This window comes from Harpia harpyja, chromosome 1 (assembly GCF_026419915.1).
Source record: "Harpia harpyja isolate bHarHar1 chromosome 1, bHarHar1 primary haplotype, whole genome shotgun sequence".
In the NCBI taxonomy this organism is placed as follows: Eukaryota; Metazoa; Chordata; class Aves; order Accipitriformes; family Accipitridae; genus Harpia; species Harpia harpyja.
The window spans coordinates 5383374-5407884 of NC_068940.1; the positions used below are offsets into that span (position 1 = coordinate 5383374).

The following is a 24511-nucleotide window of genomic DNA, read 5'->3' on the forward strand; positions in this document are numbered from 1 at the left end:
AGATAAAGGCAGATTTACAGTACGTATTTTGCTGGCATAGATCAGTTGGTCAAAGGTTTCTCCTCTTCATACTATTACCAACAAAACTGTACAAGAAAAAGTTCTTATGAAGATATGCTATTAAAAGCATGCTTTGGCTAGCACAACTGCATATACTCAGGGGAGTGCTGGGGAAGCTTGAATAAGTCTTGGCAGTGCTGCAGCTTTGCCTGTGTAAAAGCACTGCAAACGTGAAGGCATTTGCCATCATAACATACTGATATAACTATTCGGACCTAGTACAGACTTGTCCTGAAATGGAACTAAACACAAGTGCAGCTTAGCAAGACAGGAAGATATTAGATACATACAGGAGACATTTGGTGATTCATGGGTGCGCATAATCTACCCCAGCACTTACCAGGGATGATCTTCGCAACATGGAACTCTGTGCACTGAAAATGATGCAAACTCATTTTGCAACAGGCTGATGAACAAGACAGCAGAAAACAACAGCTTCCAGTTCTACTAAGTAAAACTGAAACAGAGCAGCCTGCCTAAACTGAGCATTCCATTGCTAATACTATTTATCTGTGGCGTGACAAAATGGAGCAAGGGTTTGGGGGAGAGGGAAAAGGGAAGATGAAAACTTCATCGGCAATACAATTCTCTTCTCAATACTGATTTATGTTACTGCAAGAGCAAAACAGAGCATACTATGTGCATCCTCATGCTGTTTCTGCTGACTAGGATCCTGCTTTTCAGCTCATTTGATCAGTTCACGTTGTGCAGGGATGAATCCTGTCAGTTTTGCTTCAATCCTAAGCTGTAAATGGGCACATACTCACACACAGAGGAAGGTAAGGCACTATCCCTTGGAGACCAAGGCTACAGTTCCTGCTTTGCCACTGACTTCTGATCTCTCAAAGGGCATTAACTGGGTATGGGTGAACACCGTGAGAATAAAACTTCCCCCTTTTACCAGGGGAAGGAAAGGAAGAGTAAAAATTGTCAGCTGCTTGTACATACAGGTAGGTTAAACTGTTAAAGATACACTGCCAACTTAGTGTGTAATCAATCATATTTCAATCATAGGCATTTGGGGCCAGACCCAATGCTCTGTACTTCTGCCATGGTTGACACAATGGCACCCTGATCTCACTTGTCTCATTCTGCCACAGAATGTATTATTGTTCCTTTTACTCTAACAGCACCCTTTTTTGAGGCAAATGGAGTTCTGCTTCCCAGAAGCGACTCATATATACAATGAAATACATCTCACAGGAGAGCTGGACGCTCAGCTGCAATGCTCTCTTTTCACCAGACATTTTTGTGCAATTACATGTCCAAAAGAAAATTTTCCAAAATAACAACACCTCCACATTGCTGTTCTATAGAATTCAAGGCCTGCCTTCCTGCCTTTTTCCAGAATATTTTCCCAGTTCAGCATATTCAGTCAACAGTTCGTCTTTCAATCTTCTGTGCTGATGTAAAGTGATTTCACTAGTTAATGTGGAAAGGAAGGCTGAAGCTGCTTGCCCTGCTAATACTGCTGTTTAGACACGCAACTTTTGAGGATCCACTCCATCTTTTCAAACCAATCAGTGGTACAATACGGTCAGAAAGTCCTTCTCTGAGTACAAGAATGAGTGGAGACCCTAAAACATAGTGCATTTTATAATAATTCGGGAGCCTTTGTGATTAGAAGACCACACATTGATACATTTGCTAATTTTTGCTCTGCCTCATCGCTCATGAAAAGACCTAAATGAGGGTCTAGCAGAAGGGGGGGGGTTGTCCCTTGAATGGCCTGCACTTCCACAAAAATACGCTACGCAAGCAAAGACACTCTGCTTCTATGACTAGCAGGGGTGTCAACAGGGGAAGCAAATCCTTTCTGAAGATAGGCTTATCACTCCAATCTTTTTCAGAGGCAGGATCCTGCAACACTCAGAGGCTGCTTCCACGACCTGTTCGTGCAGAAAACAGGAGTTCTGTTTCCTGTGAGAGGTGATGGGCCAAGATAATAATCTTCACTAAAACCTACTCAGTTTAAACTAACATTCCCCTGCCCTCATCTCTTGCTGTTGCCATGGTCTGGTTAATGCAAAACTCCACTGAAAACACAAGGTACTGAGAAGAATTTAAACACACACATGTACGCACAGTAACCACAGTTAATGCGGAGGTCTTCCAAGAGGTTACTGTCCCCTCAGCAATATTGTGGGACGGTGGAATTTATAGCTGGTCCGGGCACAAGAGTTCACGTTGCAGTTTTACATTTGACATCCTAGTAAGCTCAGGAAAGGAAAAAACTTACAGCTTGCCCTTGATCCTGACAAAGAGCTTCTATGAGCCCCACCACTGCAGCTGTTTCAACTGAGAAATCTTAATTTTGCTGAAAATCCTTTCCTGCCCTCTTGCCTTCAAAATCAATATGTTGTAGTGAGTTATTTCATTAAGTACTCCTCACGCTCTGCACAGAGCTTGTCTTTGAGGACAACCTTTAGATATACCTGCTGTCTGCAGTGCTGCTAGTAAAAGGACACCTGGTGTTTTGTAATGGGTATATGCCATGTGGGCTCTTCCCTAGTCCTCTTCATAAATATATATTACAATTGCTCCTGTTACTAAGGACAAGAAAATTGTCTTTTGGTCCTTAGTGAGATATATTTGTTCCCTTCCCTCCTTCACTTCCAGGCTGACCTCTCTCTTACAGACAGACATGAAGACAACCTTAAGTGACAATGAGATAAATTTCATTTTGTTGTGAACTGCTTTTTCAATTTTTCTCCTCTCTATTTCTCCTGGCTGACCCGGACCAGGCTGTTACTCTGACAGGGGTCCCTAACCTCCAGATTAAAATATGCAAATTATTATCTTTCCTTCCACTTAGACCTGTGTCAGATACATTGCAATTACAAGGAAATGTTTGATTAGGGTTTATATGAGAAGAACATAGTTACTTACTTTCGTCATCTTCCCTAATAAAATAAACCCAATTTGACATGATGTAATCAATGTTCAGGTACAATATAGATCACAGAGTGTTTTATATTCACTGAGGCAGCTGCTGTTAAAAAAAATCAACCAACAACTGAAAATCTCTAATACCCCCTACCTTTTACCTTCCACCTCCCACCTTTAAATTAGTATTAAATAAGTTATACTAAAACAATGAAAAGAAAAGCAGGTGCAACACATCAATTTTTGCAATTCCTCCAAATAATTCACACTGAAGTCTTTAGATTGATATTAATGATCATTGGCTTAAGATTTTACAAAAAAATTATTTCCAAAATCCATGGATATATTCCAGTTTTCAATCACTGTAAAACAAAATTTGGCCAATAGTTTTAAATTACAGAATTACACTACACAAAGAATGTCTCTCTGCAGAGATTTTTTTTTCCCTTCCTTTCTAATTCCTCTTGTTTTTTAACTAATTCTGAAAAACCCATTCAGTAGTATCATCATTAATAATGATGATATAACAGAGGTCCCTAAGTACACAGAGATTTAAAAATACATTGTTGAAGGAGAACTATACATGCTCAAAGCAAATTCCTTCCAGATTTTCCAGGGAAATTTGGAGACATGTAGGTAAAAAAAGACTGTTTCCCTAAGCATGAATCACTTTCTGTCCCAGATACTGTTACAGCGTAACATAATAGCTGAAAAGCTGGAATTTCGTAAATGCAGTCCTACATCCAATTTTACCAACATGTGACATGGAGGGTGCACTGCTTGAAACAAAATGCCTGTGTTAGTGGGGACCTGAGTAAGAGAAAATATAGGTTGTTAGAAGTCATGGTAATCTTCCCTAAATACCTGGGGAATTCTGCATTTACAAAAAGGTCCACTTCTAGCCTATTACACCTTGCCAGCACCTAGCTAATAAAATAGTCTTATGAAAAATATGAGTATCTTCATAAGATTTCCTTGTATTTCATTTCACCCACTTGTACATCTACAAATTGAGAAGTTTTCTGAAATTTTGTAATGTGGTAATTTTGGCAAGATAACTTTAAATGTTTCTAACTTCACCTTAATGTATTGTAAAGACCATTTCAAGCAGCTGAGCTACAGCATGTGAAGAAATTGTTCCTGCTGACAACTGCATGTTACCACTCACTCTTTCAGCTATTATGTGGGCCTGCATTGCCAGTCCAAACCAACTATAAGTAAAAATGCTGCAATGACGTCGCCAGCTCCTTTCCTTAGACTCTGGATGTGCCCATTGTACCAGCTTTTTCACTTAAGAATTAATAACATTCAGCAGAAGGTGCAATAATTGCTTAAACCACAGTGACTTAGTTGCTTGTAATTGTCTAACACAAAATTGTCTAACACAAAAAGAGATTCATGTGATTTCGGTGGGTTTAGAGATTCATCAGATACAGCCCAGTAATTATGCCTCTAGGAAGGGATTCAGGTCTCTGTGACAGACTCTCTGTGCAACTGTAACCACATCACATGGGGCCACGTACACAAAATTTACATTTGCCAAAAAAACCCCAACATAAACCCAATTTGGTACTTAAGCACAAATAAGCATTCTGTTGGTAGTCCAGCTGAACACTTGAGAGGCTTCAGGCTTTTGCGCTGTAGCCACCAAAGTAAATCACATCACTTTGTGCGTGCCCACAAGCCATTCTGGCCAAGCTGCAAGTCTTGCAACCCATCTCCTTCCCATGCCTGGAACCTCACAAATTAGTCTCGTGCCATGGCTGTCTTTATGTACAAAAGAGCATTTTCATTTGTAATTCTCATTTTTATCAGTCAGGTGAAACTAACTACTCAGTAGTTGGAGGGGAAAAAAAGTGAATCAGGGCTTCATACTCAAAGAAGTAAATTGAGTAATTCAGTCCAAAAAGCTCTTTCAATCTGAAAATCCCATCAACATGCCTGCCTCAGCGCCCCCCCCACCCTCCCCCACCCCAAGAAAATGTCTAAATCTGAAAAAAAAACCCACTTCTATCCTCAGTGTTTCTTTCTGGCTTAAGCAGCCTCTCCTTCATGCCAGGCCTAGACACATAACATACTCGCTGTTCACTATACAAAGAATCTTGATGTCTGCATTACCATATGTATTCGTGAACAGGGTATCCCAAGTCTTTATGGGTGTTGATCCCCGAAACACTCCTGTGTGCCCACAAGCCACATCCATACATGAAACACATACTTTCAATTTCATGCTACAGAAACATTTTGGTAACTGGCAGCAACAAAGCCGTCCCAGTTTTTTCAGAATCTTTGAACAGAAGAAAATGACACAGAAAAATACTAATGACGTTATGAGGCCAGGAGGACACCCTATGATGCCCAAAAGAGAGACAAAACAAAATGCTATGTAACTCTACAGGGAGTTATCCCCAAACAGGGTGCATACAACCCAGTCAATGTCACCTGGCTTTGGTTTTTATTGAGTAGTTTGGGCACAATCTTGGTGATCTTCTTTGCTCTCCTTCCCTTCAATCCTCGCTCTCTCCTCCGCGACCTTCTGGGGAGGCTGGCATTCCTTCCATGAGCGATCCGTGTCAGATAACATCAGCTCTTTCTGCAGCGTGGCCAGCTGCCCAGCTGAACAAATCCAGGACCTAGTAATTTAATGTATTTTAGCAAACAGTCAACAGATTGTAAGAATTATTCATTAAAATCACTAAGGATTACAGTCACAGTGGTAAGGTAAAGAAAAAAGATTTGGTATCCTGTTACCAATCCCTCAGCCTGCTACTTCATATAAATAATGCTGCCTGGGATTTCTTATTAACTACAGCACTTCTGTTTAAAATCCTTCCTAAAAGCCTGGAAAACCAATTTTAGAGAAAATTCCAATTTAAACTTGGTTACAATTTACTTGTTAGATTAATCTTGCAAACTTTTAATGGGTATATTAATTAGACATCATTAATAACTCCAGTATCAGCCATGAATTTCTGTTGTCCCTTAAACTAAATACGATTAACTTCACTCTTTCTCAAGGGCATAATTTTGCAAAAATTAGCAAGCACAAGAGTATAAGTTATTATAGTATTAAAAGTGCCATTTTGTTTATGATTTCATGTGCGGGGCCAGATCGGCCTAAGAAGCACCCAGAATCTCATGCATTTTTTACACCAATATCCTTGTGGGATTGAAGACAGCAACCAAATGGAAAATGGCTTCTTAAAATGCCAAATTTTCAGCCACATTTCCTATATTCTAAGGCAAGTTATCTGAAAAAGAACTCTCTCACATCAAATGGATCTTTTTTAAACATAACAGTGTGCCTTGAGACACTGCAAAATTCCTACTGATGCTCAAATCTCTAATACAAAGGTTTACAAAATACACAGTCTCTATTGTGCAGAATGCAATTGTAAAAAATGCCATTAAAGGTTTCCCTTCGTTCCTATAATTTCAGCCATTTAATTAACCTTTAGACTTAAGATATCATCAAGACCCTGGAAAATAGAAAACTACAGTGTTCCTAGCATTTTTGCCAGATTTTTGCTTTGCTGCTTCATTGAGTGTTTCTTGCTATTACTCCAGCAGCTGGCAAACTAAGTGTGTGCTGCGCACAGCAGGACAACGCTCCAGCGAGCCAGCATAGCTCTCGGTACCTAGTAGCTACCCAGCCACATGTGTTTCCTAGCAGTTACCATCTCTCACTCTCTCCAAAAGGCACTGCCAAATAGGTTCATGACTCCTGTCTGCTCTTGAAATACATGTTCTCCACGATCTAGCTCAAGTTTTGTACATGCTTCATTTCCCAAAGACTTGCATTACAAGCACACCGTAATCACAGATGCCCTTTTTTTCATGGCATTAGACATTCCGGGCTCAGTTCTTTCACTTGTCCTGACAGAACCACTTTACATTTCAAGAAGTTAAGTAATTTATGGAAAGTAGGTCAGCAAACTGCAAAACACAACATTCCCAGTGCATGAGGCTATTCTGGAGGCTGGGATTCATTCAGAGAATGGTAAGTCACCTGTTGCTTTTCCTGCCAGCGCATTCCCCACAATACAGAGAGTACCCTGTCTTTCACACACAGGGATTATTCAGCTCATGATATTGCATTAAATCCTATGTAATCAGATTTAGAGCTAAATATTCAGGCGCATCTGAGAGAGAGTTGCCACGACGCCATGCATCTTCTCAATTGTTTACAGTCCTGTCTGCTCCTTCCATATGACCTAACAGTCCCCAGTGCTTAATCAAATAAAGGTGAACACAACAACAAAGCATTCACTACTCCCCGTCTGTACAGGACAGATGATGAATCAAACTTCTGTCACACAGCCACTCCCAAAGGGAGAAGTCTTCGGGTGATCAATTGGTGTTTCATCAAATGGACCCCTTGTCCCCCCAGCTCCAACTCTTCTGATTGTTTTCTGTTAAATATCTGAGACAAAGAACTGCTGACCTCAACTTTCAAACTTCAACTTTCAGCATCGATCAACAGTAAATAATGGATAAGCCCTTGACAATACATTTCCATGCTATATCAATTTTTCTTCAGCTGGTGTATCAAGTCACAAGGATGCAACTCTGTCCCCAGAGACCACAGAGGTCTTTGAAGCTCCTTTAAACTGAGAGCAGTCCAGAACTTTATGCACTTAAATCATCTTCCCACTGGTAGGGACACCAGACAGTTGACAGCCAGTGTCTGGGACCATTTACACAATTTTAGGCAATCCACAGCAGAGCTTTCAAGCTTTCAGAAAATTAATTAGTTCAGGATAATATAGTAAACTCTGAGCCGAGAAAGGAACCATCATATTTGTTGAGTGTGTTATGATATCATATTGTATTTATATGGTGAGAAAAACAATATTGCATGGCTTTTTTATTACATTCATTTGCTTGAGAAAAGGATACTGGGGAATCAGTGGGCAAAAAGCTAAAGCTAATTTTGGATGAGGCAACATGTAAAGAAAATGCCTTGATATAAGATAAGTTAGTGAAGCTATTTAAATATTTAAGGCTGGGAATCAACTGTGAGGAGAATGGAGGGAAAGAGATACTTACATTTTCCTATGCTAAAACTTTTTCTGTTGTAGGTATTTTTCATAATGCATAGCTTCATCTAGTGACATCCAGCTGATTCATGATTTTAAAAAAAAGTAACAAATGTTCAAAATCAGGTCCCTTCCCTGTTGAGCTCAGTAACATGGGAGAGCAGGGGATATTTCCCTGCCTTTTCTCACAGTGCAGAGCTTCATGTTTTTAGCAAGTTCTCATTTTCTAAGCACCAAAAAACAATCTCCTTGGCAGCTTTCCTTCCTGGTATGAACCTCGTTTTCAGCAAGCAAATGTCTATCCAGCCAGAATTCACTTACTTCTTATGCTAATACTGAACCTCTACAAGCTGACAACAAGGAGCTTTTTTTTGTGTCTGTTACATTTTGGGGAAACATAGCCTCGTTTCATGCACCAGGGCCTCAGGCTTGCTTATATTAGTTTACATTGTGGAGGAACTTGGCCTAGTAATTCCCGATGTTGGCTCATCATTGCTAAACTATAAATGGATATCTCCTGTTTGGCTGGCTGCCCAGGCAGCTTTCTTTTAAATTCTTAATCCCACTTAAACAACATGTTCTTAATACAAACAAGTGGTGGTTTCCATACAGTATCTAAGTAACTAAATAAAGCACAGCTACCACCAATTACCTTCTCTCCAGCATGACTCGCCAAAATGCTGAAGACTAAAGACTATCTGACATTTCTCTTTCTGATGCTGCTACTCCTGCTTTTTCCAGTGAGCTCTTCAGCTTCCTGCCTCAGACAGTCACCCGTCTTGGTGCAATGAACTTAGGTCAGCTAACTAACTCAACTAACCACGTTAATCGCACCATTCTATGTACCCTAATCTATTTACGACTCTTGAGCATCTCGGTGCCTTCCATGTGTCTACCCCAATATTCAGTTTTCCTCCACACGTCCTATACTGCTCACCTACTTTATGGGCAGGTCTTACTCTCCTTCTTACAGCTACAAAGAGTCCTGTTGTCATGATAGCATTTATGCCCACATTAATATCCCCGTTCTGTCTGCTGTGTTTCCATTAAAAACTATCCCCAGTCTGATCTGGTGCAACTAAAAATGTTTTGTACCCGGAAAAAACAAGTAGTACATCAGACAAAGTATGTAACTAGGAAGAAACAACACAAAAGGGTTCAGTTCTGTAGCGGATAACTACATACATTGAAGAGGCTGCACAATACTTGATGAGAGAAGCCAAAGTATCCCCATTATAAAAGAAATACAGTCCTCTTGTCACAAATACACCTCCTGCCAGCTTGTTCTTTCACTAATAAAATACATAAATACATAATGGCATTTCTGATCTATAAAAAAACCCCAAACCTCTTATCCATATACTTTGTAGGCAATAAAATGTGGGTCCATGTTTCCCCATCTATTTTAAGACTTCCTAATGTAGTTCAGAGGTGGAAGCTGGAGGAAGAGAACACACATATCAGAAACCTTCATTCTCCATAGTACAGCTTTTAGCCACATTTGTTACAATGTCCTAACTTGTTTATAACTAAATATGTATTCGCATACTTAAACAATATGGTAAGCTTTGATCACAGTTGCACTGGTGAATTTATGTGGCTACAGCTAGCTAGGACCCCAACTGCAAGTCAAGAGAGCCTGTTTTGGGACACTAAGCTTCTTCAGAAAGAATAACCCATCTTTAAATTCATGAATAAGCTCCATTTACTGCCATGGTTAGTGGATTGTGTAAATACACATCCCTGAGTGATTTCTTTAATCAGGGCCTTGTTTTCTTTAGAGAGAGGCCCTGAAGCATTCCCATGCAGCCAGTTTCTCTTTTCTTTCAGCTGCAAACGTGAAGGATATCCAGGTCGTCTGGCCAAGCACTCCTGGTGTGACCTGGGACACTCTCTGCACGGACACAACAGGGAACGTGGCAGGTTCCCTACGCTGGGAAACTGCAAAAGCACTACTGCAGGGGTACAACCCCAACTTTTACTGTATCTCTTAGTCCAAACAGACTGTCAGAAACTGATCACCAAACCATAGGTACGTTTTTAACAATAACTCTTCTTCCAGTTCGAGCACAGTATCCACTCATTCCCTTCTTTGTTAGACTAGGCACTCCCTAATGAGCATTTTAAGTTGTTTTAAATAATGCAGTTACTTATCTATTTGCCCGCAAAGAAATAATAAAGGAAAGCTTTCAGAGATGTGATTAGCTCTAAAGGTTATGTTAAATTTGGGAGAGAATAGAGAGAAAGAGGCTTTTACTAGAATGTGGGAGAATATGTGTATATGAAGCCTGCAAATATTTCAGTCGAGTGGATTTTATTTTGCGTTCTATCTGGTTTCACTTATATCATAATTGAAGGGAAATGGTGAGAGAAAATAAAGCACTTTCCCATGCTGTGTCTAAAGCTTTTTTCATGATTAAATGTCATCATGTCTCAAGAGTACCGAAAATACTGGTGAAGGCCATCTTAATTTTGAAAAACAAATATGCATGAGAACTGGTTGTAGCTGGACACAGTTTGAACTAAAGCAGGTCTGCCATCAGTGTAAGTTTTATTGTGATGTACCCTGGAGAGTTTGCATTAGGATCTCCAGGAGGAAAACAGTAAAAGATTTTTAAATCCAGCTAAAAAAACCCCTCTGTGTGGAACACTGGCCACATCACTTGTTATTGCTGCAAGCGAAAATACCACTAGAGGCATAACTATAACTTACCCCTCGAGAACAGAGCCAATCTCTGCTCTCACTCCAACAGATGTACCTTTCGTTTATAAGTGAAAACAGAGTTGGCTCTTAACAGGAAACGAAAGGACAGCAAAAAAAGTTTGGAGAAAAGCAAGCAGCTAAGGAAAGTACGAAAGGGAAAAGTGGGCCACAGAAAAACTTGTCTCATTTTTTCTCCAGCTGATAATGCCTAATCAGGAAGTTTCCCCCATTCCTACTGACTTAGCTGTGATTGAATGAAGAACCTGTCCCCATATATTGAAACATTTCATTCCCATCCCATATGACTCACTATCCGGTCGTCAAGTATATACATCAATGTATATATTTATACCTCATGTATATAACCATACATCCAGTCCTAATCAAAGCAGGCAGCTTTAATTGCTCAATTTCCACGTATTTTACTGTGTCATTTCTGTGTTCATTTTAACTTGGTTCTGGACATTTCTGCAATCTAGTTTCTTTGCTAGGTTTTCAAAACTGGCCAACAACAGAAACACTTTCCATAAGGCATCCCAATTCTTTCCTCTCCAGCAACAACCTGTCAGAAGGGAATAGGGGTGGTGGGAGTCAAAGTGTAGCCAAAGTGTAGTATTAAAGGAAGGTGAGAGCAAAAGTTTGATAGCTATTAACCTGTAAATGTGAACTCATACTGAGTTAATAGTTCTGTCCTAAATCAGCTATTTGACTCAGCTTGGGATTTTAAGATAAACTTATATGCCTGTTGCCTCAGTCTCCTTGCGAATTGGGACACATTTTTTGAAACAACGAATCCTCACTAAAATGTTGAAAAGTGACTTTTAAAGTCCCATTGGTCACAAGAGAGGCCAAGTCAGTTAAGCAATTAAGAGATTACTATTTTATTATTCTATTTTATTCAATTTAGAACTCAATCATGATACTTTGCAGAAGATTTACTATTGTTAGCACATGCATTCAGGCACTATTTTATAAATTTCCACTGCGTTTGGGCTTCAGAGGTCTCTATTCCCACCAGAGAAATCTCACAAGATTCCTATTATCTCATTTTCCCTTTTTTTGGCCTTGCACTTTGACCCTGGCATTCTCAAAAGCACACTTGGCTTTTTACATTAGGCTTCAACCACAGACTGGTTTTCTAAACAATAAAATACAGTAACTCCTAGTCCATACTTGTCCAGAGTCAGAGAGACAGGCTCCACAAGCCAAATATATACAGTGGGAAAGTATAATTTAAAATGTTCCAGACTAAACATTTTAAAATCAGACAAAATAAATATTTCAAAGCACTAACCTGTAAACTATTGCTTGCTGATTCTGGAGCTTGATGTTGTTACTGCTGTAGCTCCTTGTTAAAAGATCATGTATCTTTAATGCTTTCAGTCATCCTACAGATAGCACAAGCAGTGTACATTGGCTCACAAATTATTTGCTGTCCCTTCAGCATAACTATATCCAGTGCTGTACCTTTGAAGTTTGGAGTTTCAGTAGTTAATAGAAAGCCTGCCCTTCCTAGGGTCAGTTTATCAGCTGATGTCCTACAATTGTAAGACACTGCAATATTCCCATTTGTTCCGAGAAGCATCTACTTCTAAGGTAAAACAAGATTTTTTTGAACAGAGGAGATGAGATGTTAAGGTTCATACCCTCATCGTTTTTCATGAGATCAGCAAAACCGATAAACTTTCTTCTGGATAGCAATTGCTGGCCCAGGATGCCTTAGGGAGTACCAGGCTTCTAGAAGAGACACATCTTATGATAAGATTCTCCAGTGTCATTTATTAACACCCACGTGTTGCTTACTCCCTGAGCCCCGTATGCATGCAATTAAGAGCATTTTCCCTGATTTGGTTATTTACTTTCTTAAAGTGTAACATTTTGAACAATGAGTACTTCTAGCTATACAAAATAAGAATATCAGGCTCAGGATCATTCCGTGGACAAAGCTGCTGAGACCTGCCGGGATTACCCTGGCATCAGGTAATTGCAGAGAGCGTGAGAAAGGCATCGCTGGCTCAAGGCCACTTGCTCTGTCCCTGTCCAGGAGGACAAGAGGGTGGGTTGAGGCAGGGAGGACCAGCTGCAGGGACTGAGGTAGGCAGGGTGCCCGGGAGGATAACTTAAATTACACTGCTGAATGTCTCAGACATGTCGTAGCATTTTGTCGCTCACAGCTCCAGCCTGATCAGAACCAAGGTATAAGGAGCTAGCTGAAGTAAGAGCTTATAGCAGGACAGGTTCACCCTCTACAACAAGGCATTGCTGTTTCCAGGTACTTGGATTTCCCAAACCTCTATGCTTCCACCTCCTCGGACAGGGTCTCACCAGACTCAGAAAGCAACATAAACATTATCACAATATGTATGTCCCCTGCTGTATTCATCAGGCTTTCTCTCCACAGGTTTGGAAGGTTCTTTGAGGGACACTTTTTTGACACTGTTCTGCATGACATCGTCATCTCTAAATTGGAGAGAGATGGATTTGACACATGGACCACTCGGTGGATAAGGAATTGGCTGGATGGTCGCACTCAAAGAGTTGCAGTCAACAGGTCGATGTCCGAGTGAAGACCAGTGACGAGTGGCATTCCTCAGGGGTTGGTATGGTGACCAGCACTGTTTAATATCTTTGTCAGCGACATGGACGGTGGGATTGAGTGCATCCTCACCAAGTTTGCTGATGACACCAAGTTGTGTGATGTGCTCGGCACGCTGGAGGGAAGGGATGCCATCCAGAGGGACCCTGACAGGCTTGAGAGGTGGGTCCGTGTGAACCTCATGAAGTTCAACAAGGCCAAGTGCAAGGTCCTGCACCTGGCTCGGGGCAATCCCAAGCACAAATACAGGCTGGGCGATGAGTGGATTGAGAGCAGCCCTGTGGAGAAAGACTTGGGGATATTAGTGGATGAAAAACTGAATATGAGCCAGCAACGTGCGCTCACAGCCCAGAAAGCCAACGGCATCCTGGGCTGCATCAAAAGAAACGTGGCCAGAAAGTCGAGGGAGGTGACTGTCCCCCTCTACTCCGCTCTTGTGAGATCCCACCTGGAGTACTGCGTTCAGCTCTGGGGCCCCCAACATCAAGCAGGTCCAGAGGAGGGCCACGAAGATGATCAGAGGGCTGGAGAACCTCCCCTATGAGGACAGGCTGAGAGAGTTGAGGTTGTTTAGCCTGGGGAAGAGAAAGCTCCAGGGAGACCCTATAGCAGCCTGCCAGTACTTACTTAAAGGGGGCCTACAAGAAAGATGGGGAGGAACTCTTTATCAGGGAGTGTAGTGATAGGACAAGGGGGTAACAGTTTTAAACTGAAAAAGGGTAGATTTAGATTACATATTAGGAAGAAATTCTTTACTGTGAGGGCAGTGAGGCACTGGAACAAGTTGCCCCAGGATGTTGTGGATGCCCCATCCCTGGAAGTGTTCAAGGCCAGGTTGGATGGGGTTTTGAGCAACGCAGTCTAGTGGAAGGTGTCCCTGCCAACAGCAGGGGGGGTTGGAACTAGATGATCTTTAAGGTTCTTTCCAACCCAAACCATTCCATGATTCTGTGTTGGGGAGGTCATTAACTATAGGATTAAACTCAGTAGGGTATTCAGCTCTACAGGCCACTTAATTTAGTATCACTTAACTTTCAGCATGCAGATCAGCTACATCCTATGCAGAAGTGTTCATGATATCAAACACAAAAGTGTTTCGAGATTATCTAGGGCTCGTACCCCAGGCAAATCACCTGCCTGAGCATTAAAACCAGTAGTGTAGATAAGGAAGTATCAAAGCTGGATTTATTATTCCAACCAGAAAAATGATATTTCTATTTTAAAAAGAAAGAAAAAGTAAAAGACTTGCAGCTCAGGAGCCCGGGGAAAGCACTGATAAACATATCTTGCAATTACATTCCTGTAGATGTCTCTGCCAGATGATTTCATGTTCCAGCAGGAAATTTATCATGCTCTCTGTGTCACAAACAAGTAAACTGAGAGGTCACCAAAGCTATTTCTAGAGCCTTCAGAAGGATCTGAAGGACTCAAACCTTTCCACTGACCAATAGGAAGGACACCACGATTCTTTCACTTTGCTTTGCAAATTGCTTTATCCAGCTTGCATATGGAGAAAACATCTTCTGAAACAAGTCAATCATTAAAACATATGATACTCGTGTCAATGAGGAACAAGCGTTGTACACTACTACTATTACTGTCACCTGCAAAATTAAATACTGAGCAAACTTTAATACTGAGTAAACTACTTCTCTCAGTAAGACATGGAAGTGTTGACTCTTTTCCAGCTTTACTCTGGGATTCTGTTAGCAGAGGATTTATGTATAAAAGTACCACTTAGTCTTTTAAAGTTAAATCTGATGACCTCACTCATGTAAAATTCCCGGAGTTAAAACAAATTTGCAATTTGCATCTACTGCTGTGGCTGACACATTTCTAAGAATGAAGCACTCAGGGAGCAGGCATTGTCTCCAAGTTAAGACTCAGAGGTAGAAGAGCAGGCCATGAATATGGTAACACTGCATGCTGAAGCTAATAATTTTGTATCAATTTTAATTAAGTGTTGAATGCTAAGCATCCAGCACAATTTGCAGTGGTAAGCCCAAGAAGCTGTGATACAGAGGGAGACAAAAGCTGTCCATTTTCATGAGACAAGTTAGTAATTTTACAATATTTAATTAGATATTACTAGGGACCAGGTCATAAAGCAAATAGAGTAGCATGTATTATAGAATTATCTATAAACCAATAGACAATCACAGAAGTTTATTTTAACATCCAAAACCATGCTGTAACATCACTGCTGGGACAGGACATTTTATAATTCATTGCTAGGTGCAAGTGAATGCTATACAATCTCTGTGTGTGCGTGTGCATGTACTTCAATTTTCTCATGGTACAAAAGCTATTCATTAATGTGACTGTATATGACATGGCTGTTGAGAGCCACTAGAAAAACACATTTGCGCGACCCTCATGTTTCCTGTTTTCTGAACTGAGATTTGAATTAACAGATGACATAAATTCCCAGGCTCTGTAACACAGCAATGAGCTGATATGTGACCACATATAGTAAGGAAGATTTTAAAAACTATATATGAAGTCTTTTTTCAGCTATCAGAAAGAAGCAACAACCTGACTCCTGCTGCCCATCGAAGTAAGTAGAGTTACTAGTGTCTTCTTTTAGAACAAGTGCCCGTGTGAACACCTATTTCTGGAATAAGAATATCAGCCCAGAGGGTTTATACAACCCACACTTACACCCCTGGAAAAAGAAAAGAAAATCTTAACACCTCTTTGCAGCATTTATTTCAGAGCAGCTATTTTGTAGATTTCCACACGTGGACAAGCTCTTGTATCAGTGATCACAGGTTAATGTGATACACTATGTTGAATGTTGCTTATATATAAGAATAAGGTCTATTAATGCAACCAAATAAACAATCATGTGTCATTAAACATCAGTTTTGCAATCTAATAGTAAGATAATGATAAAAATCAATCCATTAGTTCAATGGATACTTCAGTGGATAGCGGCATTTACTTCTCTTAACATACTAATACTTCCTAATAGCAAGTGTATACGTTATCCTTCTTCCTCACTATGGGAAGATTTCTAATAAGCCCAACTACTCCTGGTGTGAGCAGCACTTACTGCCTTTCTTTCTCAAATGCAAAAGGTATCATTTAACTTACATATTGTAAATAACTTGACATGAAGAAACATGCTACATGAACTTGTCCATGGTTTTATAAGAAAATGACAAACATGGTTTTCCACTGCACTGCCGAAAGCAAATTAGCCATATGCGCACCCAGCCAGTTACTGAGGGACTTAAAGCACATCCAGCACTGCACTGGAAAGTCTTAGCCTTATGTGACAAAATTCTCAAAGGCAAAGGTATACAGTATTTGCTGCACAGCTCAGGAAGGGAAATGCCATCTGCTCCACCACTAAATACAACACCGCACACCTAGTCAGGTGAAGTATTTGATCTGAATTGTCCTATATACCAAGGACAATACAGATTATATGTACACCATGGAAACAGTCAACACCAAGTCACTTCCACCTGCATTAAATCCGGAGCCTGAACTCTTAGAGGTGTTGCTGCAGGGACACCAATGCGGATTAGACAGGACAAGGAATAAAATAGACAGACTTGAAAATACTGAATACTGCTCCCAGACTCATGCTGGTAAACCTGTACAGCTGCTCAGCAATACCAAATGAATACACAGGTCTGGATCTCCACTAAAGGAAACATGTTAACATCGTGCTTAGCCAAATAATATAGAGGCTGCAAGGCCCCTTATACTACCTCCACGGTGAAAGAACCAGGTGGAGGGGGCTTAGTTCAAGAGTAAATGATACTTACTTTTAAAAGAAAGTTTCCACTGCCAAGACAGAGAGTGCAAACAAGACTTACATTTTGAAAGGTAATACATCACAACTTCTTACATGAACAAAATCACACAGGAGCAACCACACCTGGCATTTTAACTTCTGATAGTTCCCTCTGTAATACTTCCACCTTTCTAAAATATTCAGAGTGTCAGAGTGCTAATCCACCTTTTGGACATTCTCTCTCTGGATAGTGTGGATTTCCAGCCTAAGACTTTTTCTTCTTTTTCCCTAGGAAAAATGCATTTTAAGAATAAATTTAATAATCAATTGTTTCAAAGACAAATTATTTATTACATTTTAAAAGTGAAGGGTAATCCTCCTATACCTTCAGATTCAGTGAGATGCAGGGACATATCTGAAGGAGTAAAGGATTAATATGACCATATATTCCAGATGAGGTAGTAGAATTCCTTTTGCTTTAAGAAGTGCCTGTATGTCTGTTTTCCACGTTCTTCTAATGAATATTTCATATGGGTTTTAATGCAATGCAAGGGTAGAGCATAATGTAGGTAGGTGTAATGGATACAGGATAGTGCATTGCTGCTGAAAAGCCAAGTAGATGCGGCCAAAGTGAAAGAAGCAGTGCCCCTGTGGAACTTAAAACAGCTCTAGGAAAACTAACAGTTCAGCAAGCTTTAGTAAGTACTATGAAATTTTCTGCCTTGTTGTTACTGTCGAAATATGCTTGCATGTTCTCTATCAGCCATTTCACTTTGTTGACCGAATGAGATGTTTTGCAGTCCTGAATAAAAAACCAAACAAACAAACAAACCCCAACCAAAACAAAACCCAATACATCTTGTTTATAGTTTCACTGCATTCATGAAGTATTCCAGATCACCCCATCAAAAAAGATCACAGCAAACCCTCTTTTCTATACATTGTAAAATCAAATTATTACAGCTTTTCAATTAAGGAGCCCAAGATCTCCCTAACTTTTTCATAACTAAACAGATTAATTGTAGTTCAGGGACATTCCCTTTGGTGTACAAAGCATTCCCTGCATCTGCCCTGCAAATCCTTTATTAAGCTGAAGCTAAGGAAAGAGAGAGCTCAAAAGTACCCACCACTGAATGGAAGATGCACAAATTTAGCTGATGTTTCATGCATTCTATTCAGCATCAAATATCTGAAGGAAAGACATCGTTCTTTGTCACCATGGCTGCCTAGGTATGCATTTATTGATCAGAGTATTGAGGCTGAAAAGACAGAGAAAAGAAAACAACACTGCACATAATCCACCAGGTATTCCAAGACTGCGATGTCAGTTTGATGTGGAGGACATTTCATTTTTATGTCATATTTGAAGCACGGCCAGTTTCCATCTAATTGCTAAGAATAAACTACATTGCAATTTCAGTGAAAGCCCTTAGGCTTTAGTCATCTACAAATGCATTTGAAGCTTTCCACAATCAAGCAGATGTTTGGTCTTCTTTTTTTTAATTTTTTTTTTAATCTGATAAAAAAAAAAAAGCTGTTTCATCTTATGCTTTTAAGGCTGCTCAAAAGTCTTGCTCATGATATACATAAGATTGCACTAGAAAACACAAGGACAACTCAAACTCAAATCTATACCTCATGGAGATGGAATAGACTGTTTCCCTAATCCATTTGCTACAGCTCACAGTCTAGAGGACTGTAAGGGATGAATAGCAGGGTTCCTTGCACAAAGCGCATAGAATTGACCTCAGCTGCCCTCCTATGAATAATGGTAGCTATTTCAGTGAGGTGATGGCAATGGTAGCAATATAGTACTTTGTAGCTCCCACTCATGAGCAAGGCAGGGAAGCAAAAAATAATTCAGCCCTCAAGACATTTGCTGTGCTGATATTTTTTCCTCTTCTTTTTCATAGCCCCAGCATAGTTATAGTAATGAACTATTTATGCTGGTGCAGCTAACAGTCCCCTAAGCATAAGAGTCATCAGCCACCTTAAGTGCATTTTTGAAAAAAAAAAAACAAGAAAGAGAAACATAGTTACCTTCATAGATTGTAAACCTAAAGGATTCATTAGGCACAGCTTCTCTGAAGACAGTTGCTGTTACGACATTGATGGCATGCATAAACAGGCAGGTACAGCTAAGAGATGATGGATGTAGTCAGAGTATTGTCCTCCATCATTCCCATTCACCTTTTTCATTATTATTCACTTTTTAACTATGACAGGGAATTATTTAAAGGCACACTCATGTTATCATAATCAAATTATCATATTCTGCTTTCAGGCACTGTGCGGATTTCATAGCAGGTTCCAATGTTGGTTTGACTCTGGTGAGATATTTTTTTTTTCCTCCAAGCACCCTCTGCCTGGGGACTTCCTCCTTATCTAGATGTTTTCCTGCTCAGGACCTGTACAGATAACAGCCTATGAGATGGAAAATAATGAAAGAACACTTTCCTTGAAGTCAGATTTTCTGTGCTGTCCTTTCTCCACTGTATTCAAAATGAAGACCAGATTTTCAGTTCTAGCCAAAATTCAGAGAGAAAAAGGAAAAGGTTGTAGCAGGGGTATAGAGTGTACTATGGTATTTCTTCCTCCTCAACTCTCATTCCTATGTATACTCGAAAGCAGCTCTGTCTTGCTTAGGCTAATGGGGGTAATACAGGCCTGAACTTAAAATTGAGGGTCATAGCAACATCAGCATGAGAACACTGTTCTCCAGTCATAACTGAACTTGGCTAAGCTGATTCTGCAGGAAACTTTTCCTAAGAACTCAACAGTTTGATCCAGGACGGTGGTCTGTTTAGAATCTCACAGCTTTAACCTTTCAGTGCACTAAATGCAGAAACATTTAAGGTATCTCCTTGAAAAGCAAGCTGTCTGCATGAAAATACTTCATTATACCAAGTATTGGAGGAACCAAAGAAGCCACCAGAATATCCAGCTTACTGAAGCCCTGGATCTCTTTGAAAATGCTTTGAAATATTTGGGGGTTTTTATGATTTTTCTTATCTAGCCCTGCGATGCTCAGTTTTGTTCACTCTGCCCTTGTAATCTTCAAAAACTAGCATTGATATTTGGGGGATGGGGAGTAATATCTTCAGGATTCCAGCTGCTAGTGGTAAGATAAATTGTTGTCAATACTCACTGTACATTTTCAGGTACCAAGAAATTCCAATTTATCAGAAAACTTATTGGTCTTATGTTCACGTGACAGCACAAACATCACCACTGTTTTTCTGGCTACTCAAACACACAATGGTCAGCTTCACAAAGTCAGCATTTACCTGTAGTTAACACACACTGGTGTTTCCCAAAACTACAGTCACTGTTTTATGTATAGGGGAAAAAAAAAAAATCAAACAACTGTGGTACAGAAGAAATCATGTGACTGTTAAATATTTTTAAAGTCACTTTTTATTCACTTGCCCATCATTCCCCAATGGTCAAAAAACATCATTAAGTGCCTACTTCCATCATGAGACTAGCTTATCATCAGTTTCAAGAACTGTCCAGGTTACACATCTCTTTGCACAGTATAGTAAAGTCATAGTGAAATGCAGTAAAGAGCACAGATACAGCTAAAAAAGCTACTTACATATTTAAAATAAATTACAAAGATGGCATGTTCCATATCATTGAATCCTAATTATTTTCTGTTGAGGAAAAAATTGGAAAAATTGTCTGCTAACTTTCTGATTTTAACTGTTTCACAGTAAAAAAAAAAAAAAAAAAAAAACCAACCCCGGTCTGTAGCTTTATTTGTGAGCTTACTTTTAACAAGTTTCCTTCAGAAATAATTATGGATTCTTTAAAGAAATACTGAATCATCCAGCCAAGTAAGAAAACTATTTCTACAGAAAAGTTCAACCAAAAAGTTTCTAACACCTACAACAAAGCGATAGCGGCATGTTTATAAAATATACTTTTTTTTTTTAAGAAACAATGGCAGAGGATATATTTGAATATGCTATTATGCCTTGACTTTAGCATTCAAGCTTAAGGATAAACAAGAACAAAAATTCCATATATAAATATAAACTGTAAGCTAAAAAGGCAGTGGTATATAATATAGATGAGATGGTTAGTAAGAGCAGCCTGAGAAAACTGCACCAGAGGGTAAAAACTAATGATTGACAAATATTAAGCACCAAAAGGACTGCATGTAAAAGGGGAAAAAACAGGACTTGTTGACAAGTGAAGAGCAGTGAGAGGAGATGAGCTGAACATATTTTTTTTAATGAGGTGTTAAGTAGATCAGCTCGAGAGGTTGGATAATGACTGTGCTGATGAGTTGGCCAGGGGTGTGAAAAAAGCTGAATAACATGACATTTGGGAAACTCAGGAGAGCGGTAAAACATGAGATGAAATAGCTTCTAAGAAAAAAGGTGAACTACTTGGGCCACTCAGATAACTTTTAGTGATGCTAGCACTGCAAGGACCTGGCATCTCGTTAAGGTAATATATAAAAAAAAAAGCATGCACAAATTTAAAGAAAAAAATCCTACCTTATATCAACTCCCTCACTCCCAGACAAAACTTCTGAAAACCCAAGTGCTCTGTTACTCTTCCTATCTTCAGGTCTTGGTTAAGCAGTGCAGTTGAATGTAGCTACTCATCTAAACTATACTGAAGTTTATGCAGAAGTGCACTGGACAGTCCTAAGGAAATAGGTATTCATCTGAAAGAGTCCTGTGATAATGTCAGATGTTCTAAATGCTCCACAGAAGTAGATCACAATAGCAAACAATAAACACAGAGTAAGATTATGAGGTTTCTACCTTCTGACCTTTACCAAAACTGTGTCCTCCAGACAGTGGGGGATAGGACATAGAATTAAGCCAGTCTTCATGTCATAGCTACCAGCTCCTCAACATAGAAGGATAGGATGTGCTTCTGTGGTTTGTCTGTTGGATGTCTGAATACATTCATATACCTGTAGTAGCACCAGGCATCTCCTAGCTTTTCCTACGCGTTGCCATTCTACTCTATGTCCGTAACTCTAGTATCCCTCTGGAGAACTGGGGGGACAGATCTACCACCAAGGCAGTACCACACTTGCACGCCATATCCATGGAGCAGGGGGAGAAGAACAAAAAGAACAGGCAGGATTTGCTTCACTGAGTATCAGAATTAAAAAAAAAAAAAAAAAAATCAAACCAACCCTGTGGGAACATTTTAATGAGAAATAGACCAAGCAGGAGCACTGTCAGGTTGTGCAAAAATAAGTTTTATAAGTGTCTAAAATAGCTAGTGGTTGTTTGAAGGAACTTGGCAGTGACAAAGGCAGAGGAAGTTTGTGGTGGGTGTTCAAGGATGGCAAGGAACAGGATATGTTTATGTGCAGAGATGATAAATATAAACTCCAAGGTGCAGCAGAGATGAAAGACAGCTCATCAACAGTATCTGTAGAAGGTCAGGGTGCAGCATAAAAGCAGTGGAAAAAGACACAGGCTACTATTCACACAGAAGATAGCAGAGAGAGATTTTATGCCACTTCCCCATGGTTTTGCTGGGCCAATATATAAAAATACATAAAAGCTACCCTTACAAACCGAAGTTTTATTTGTACCAGAATCACAGACAACACAAGCTGAAGAACTGGTGACCCACACTGCAAAAGTATCACTCTGTGTAAACAGTATTTTACAGAATAAATGTGCTATTAAAGTCAGTGCAACAGTATCTGACGCTGGCTGTTCATCAGAAGAGATGAATGGAAATATTAGGATTTCAGACTTGTCACTCCTGTGATGGAAGTGAAGATGGCTCTGAGTTCTGAGAATATCATCAAACACTGCCACAAAATTAGACGAAAGGTCTGTATAAATACATAACGTAATATTTCCTTTAAAATAGAGTTTGAGATACTGCTGGCATGACAACCCACATCATGCCAAACTTAGGATTGAATATGAAGTCTTGTTTCAAAGTAAATTTTTCAAGTTTCATGGCCTGTGAGTTGTATCATAAAAAAAAAGCGTGAGATATGAATTTGTCTGCCACTAAAGCAAAGGGACTTACACATAAAATGTTTCACAAAGGCTAGGCATGGTAATTCATGAAGTGATGTAAAACTATTAAAGAGGGTTCTGACCATATGACTTAGTTCTTTGTTTCCTTTCACAAATGACCGGCTGATAGGCAAAACTCTTTATGAGCCTCTCAACATAGAAAATGCCATTCATTACCTGGTGCAACTGTGGTTCTAATTCATCAAGCAACTGGATATTTAATTCATCAGATGATCTGTTTCTCACCACAGTTCTTTCCAAGTCTGTTTCCTGAGTCTTATTTTTCAGGTAAGAATCCGATGGTCCTTGTTTCAAGTGATTGTGACAGTGAAATCCATACAGAAAGCTCAAACACAGTCAGTTCACCTTTAACTGCTTGTTTATCTTGAGCATCACAGCCACACTTAATCTGGAGTCAATTGACATTGATTAAAAATGCAAGGTAGTCTCAAAGGGGAAAAGTAGGGTAGATGGGCAGGTAGAGAGCAGGGTGGGAGCGATGACACCACTCAGTTCTAGCTTTACAGATGTCCTGTGAAGAAAGCACTACCTGCACAGTGAGCTGGGGAAATAGCAGGATGAGCAGAGCAATTTTTGTTGTTATTTCTGCTACTACACCCATCTTGGCAGCTACAAAATATTAAAACCTACTAAAGGAGACTTTCCCACTCTGTGTTCTGACACGAGTCTTTCCACATCAGGTAGAGCTCCAGCCCAGCCATGCTTACTCTGGCTCAGGTTGTAGACAAAGGAATCAACAAATTCGAAATAGAGGAACAGCAGAGGAAGAGGGAGAGATGCTGAGGAAAAGAAAGAACAACAAAAACCCAACAACAACAAAGAAAGAACAGAAGTTTTAAATTTCCATTTCAAATAAAAATACTAAATGTTTTCCCAGGAAGCATGTCTTTATGGGCCACCTGAAAAATATATGTTTTATTTTACTATTATGCTATGCAATCCCTAGGACATTATGTGGCCAGAGGAGATTGCAGCATAAAGTAGATCTTGAGGTCCACTAATTTAGTAATATTCAATAGTTTTAGGGGTATTTTTTTTCTACTCCTCTTAATCAGAACACAGAGACCAGCAAATGGGCCACATGTGATGAAATGCAAGTAGAAAAATTGAGCTTGCCATTGTTCTTAAAACTGTTATGCACATATCTGACAGCAACTAACTTAGATCAAAGTAGAGTACAGAGGGGATCAGAAAGCAACAGCCACCAAAGCAGGAAAAGAAGATGTGAAAAGAGCTACAAGCTAACTAACCACAGGGACATAAAATCGGTATTGACCAGAGCTGCAAAGCAATGGCACCCAGCGGTGTCAAAGACATTATTTTACTTCAAAACTACAGAAGAAACAGAAACATTAAGGTGTGTCATGAAAGAAAGGGTTGTAATAAAGTATAAAGATGTGACATTGAGAGCCTCTTGCACAATTAAAGTTGCAAACACCCAAC

At 39.8% G+C, this 24511-nt stretch overlaps 1 long non-coding RNA gene across 1 annotated transcript; it reads right to left on the bottom strand.

Annotated features, from left to right (window-relative positions):
* Window positions 1–5448: 5448 nt before the first annotated feature.
* Window positions 5449–18289, bottom strand: LOC128139619 (uncharacterized). Its single transcript, XR_008234452.1, has 3 exons — window positions 18161–18289; window positions 17178–17321; window positions 5449–5579 (listed from the first exon to the last, which is right to left on the bottom strand). It is a non-coding gene; the product is annotated as an uncharacterized LOC128139619 (long non-coding RNA).
* Between the last annotated feature and the right edge of the window lie 6222 nt (window positions 18290–24511).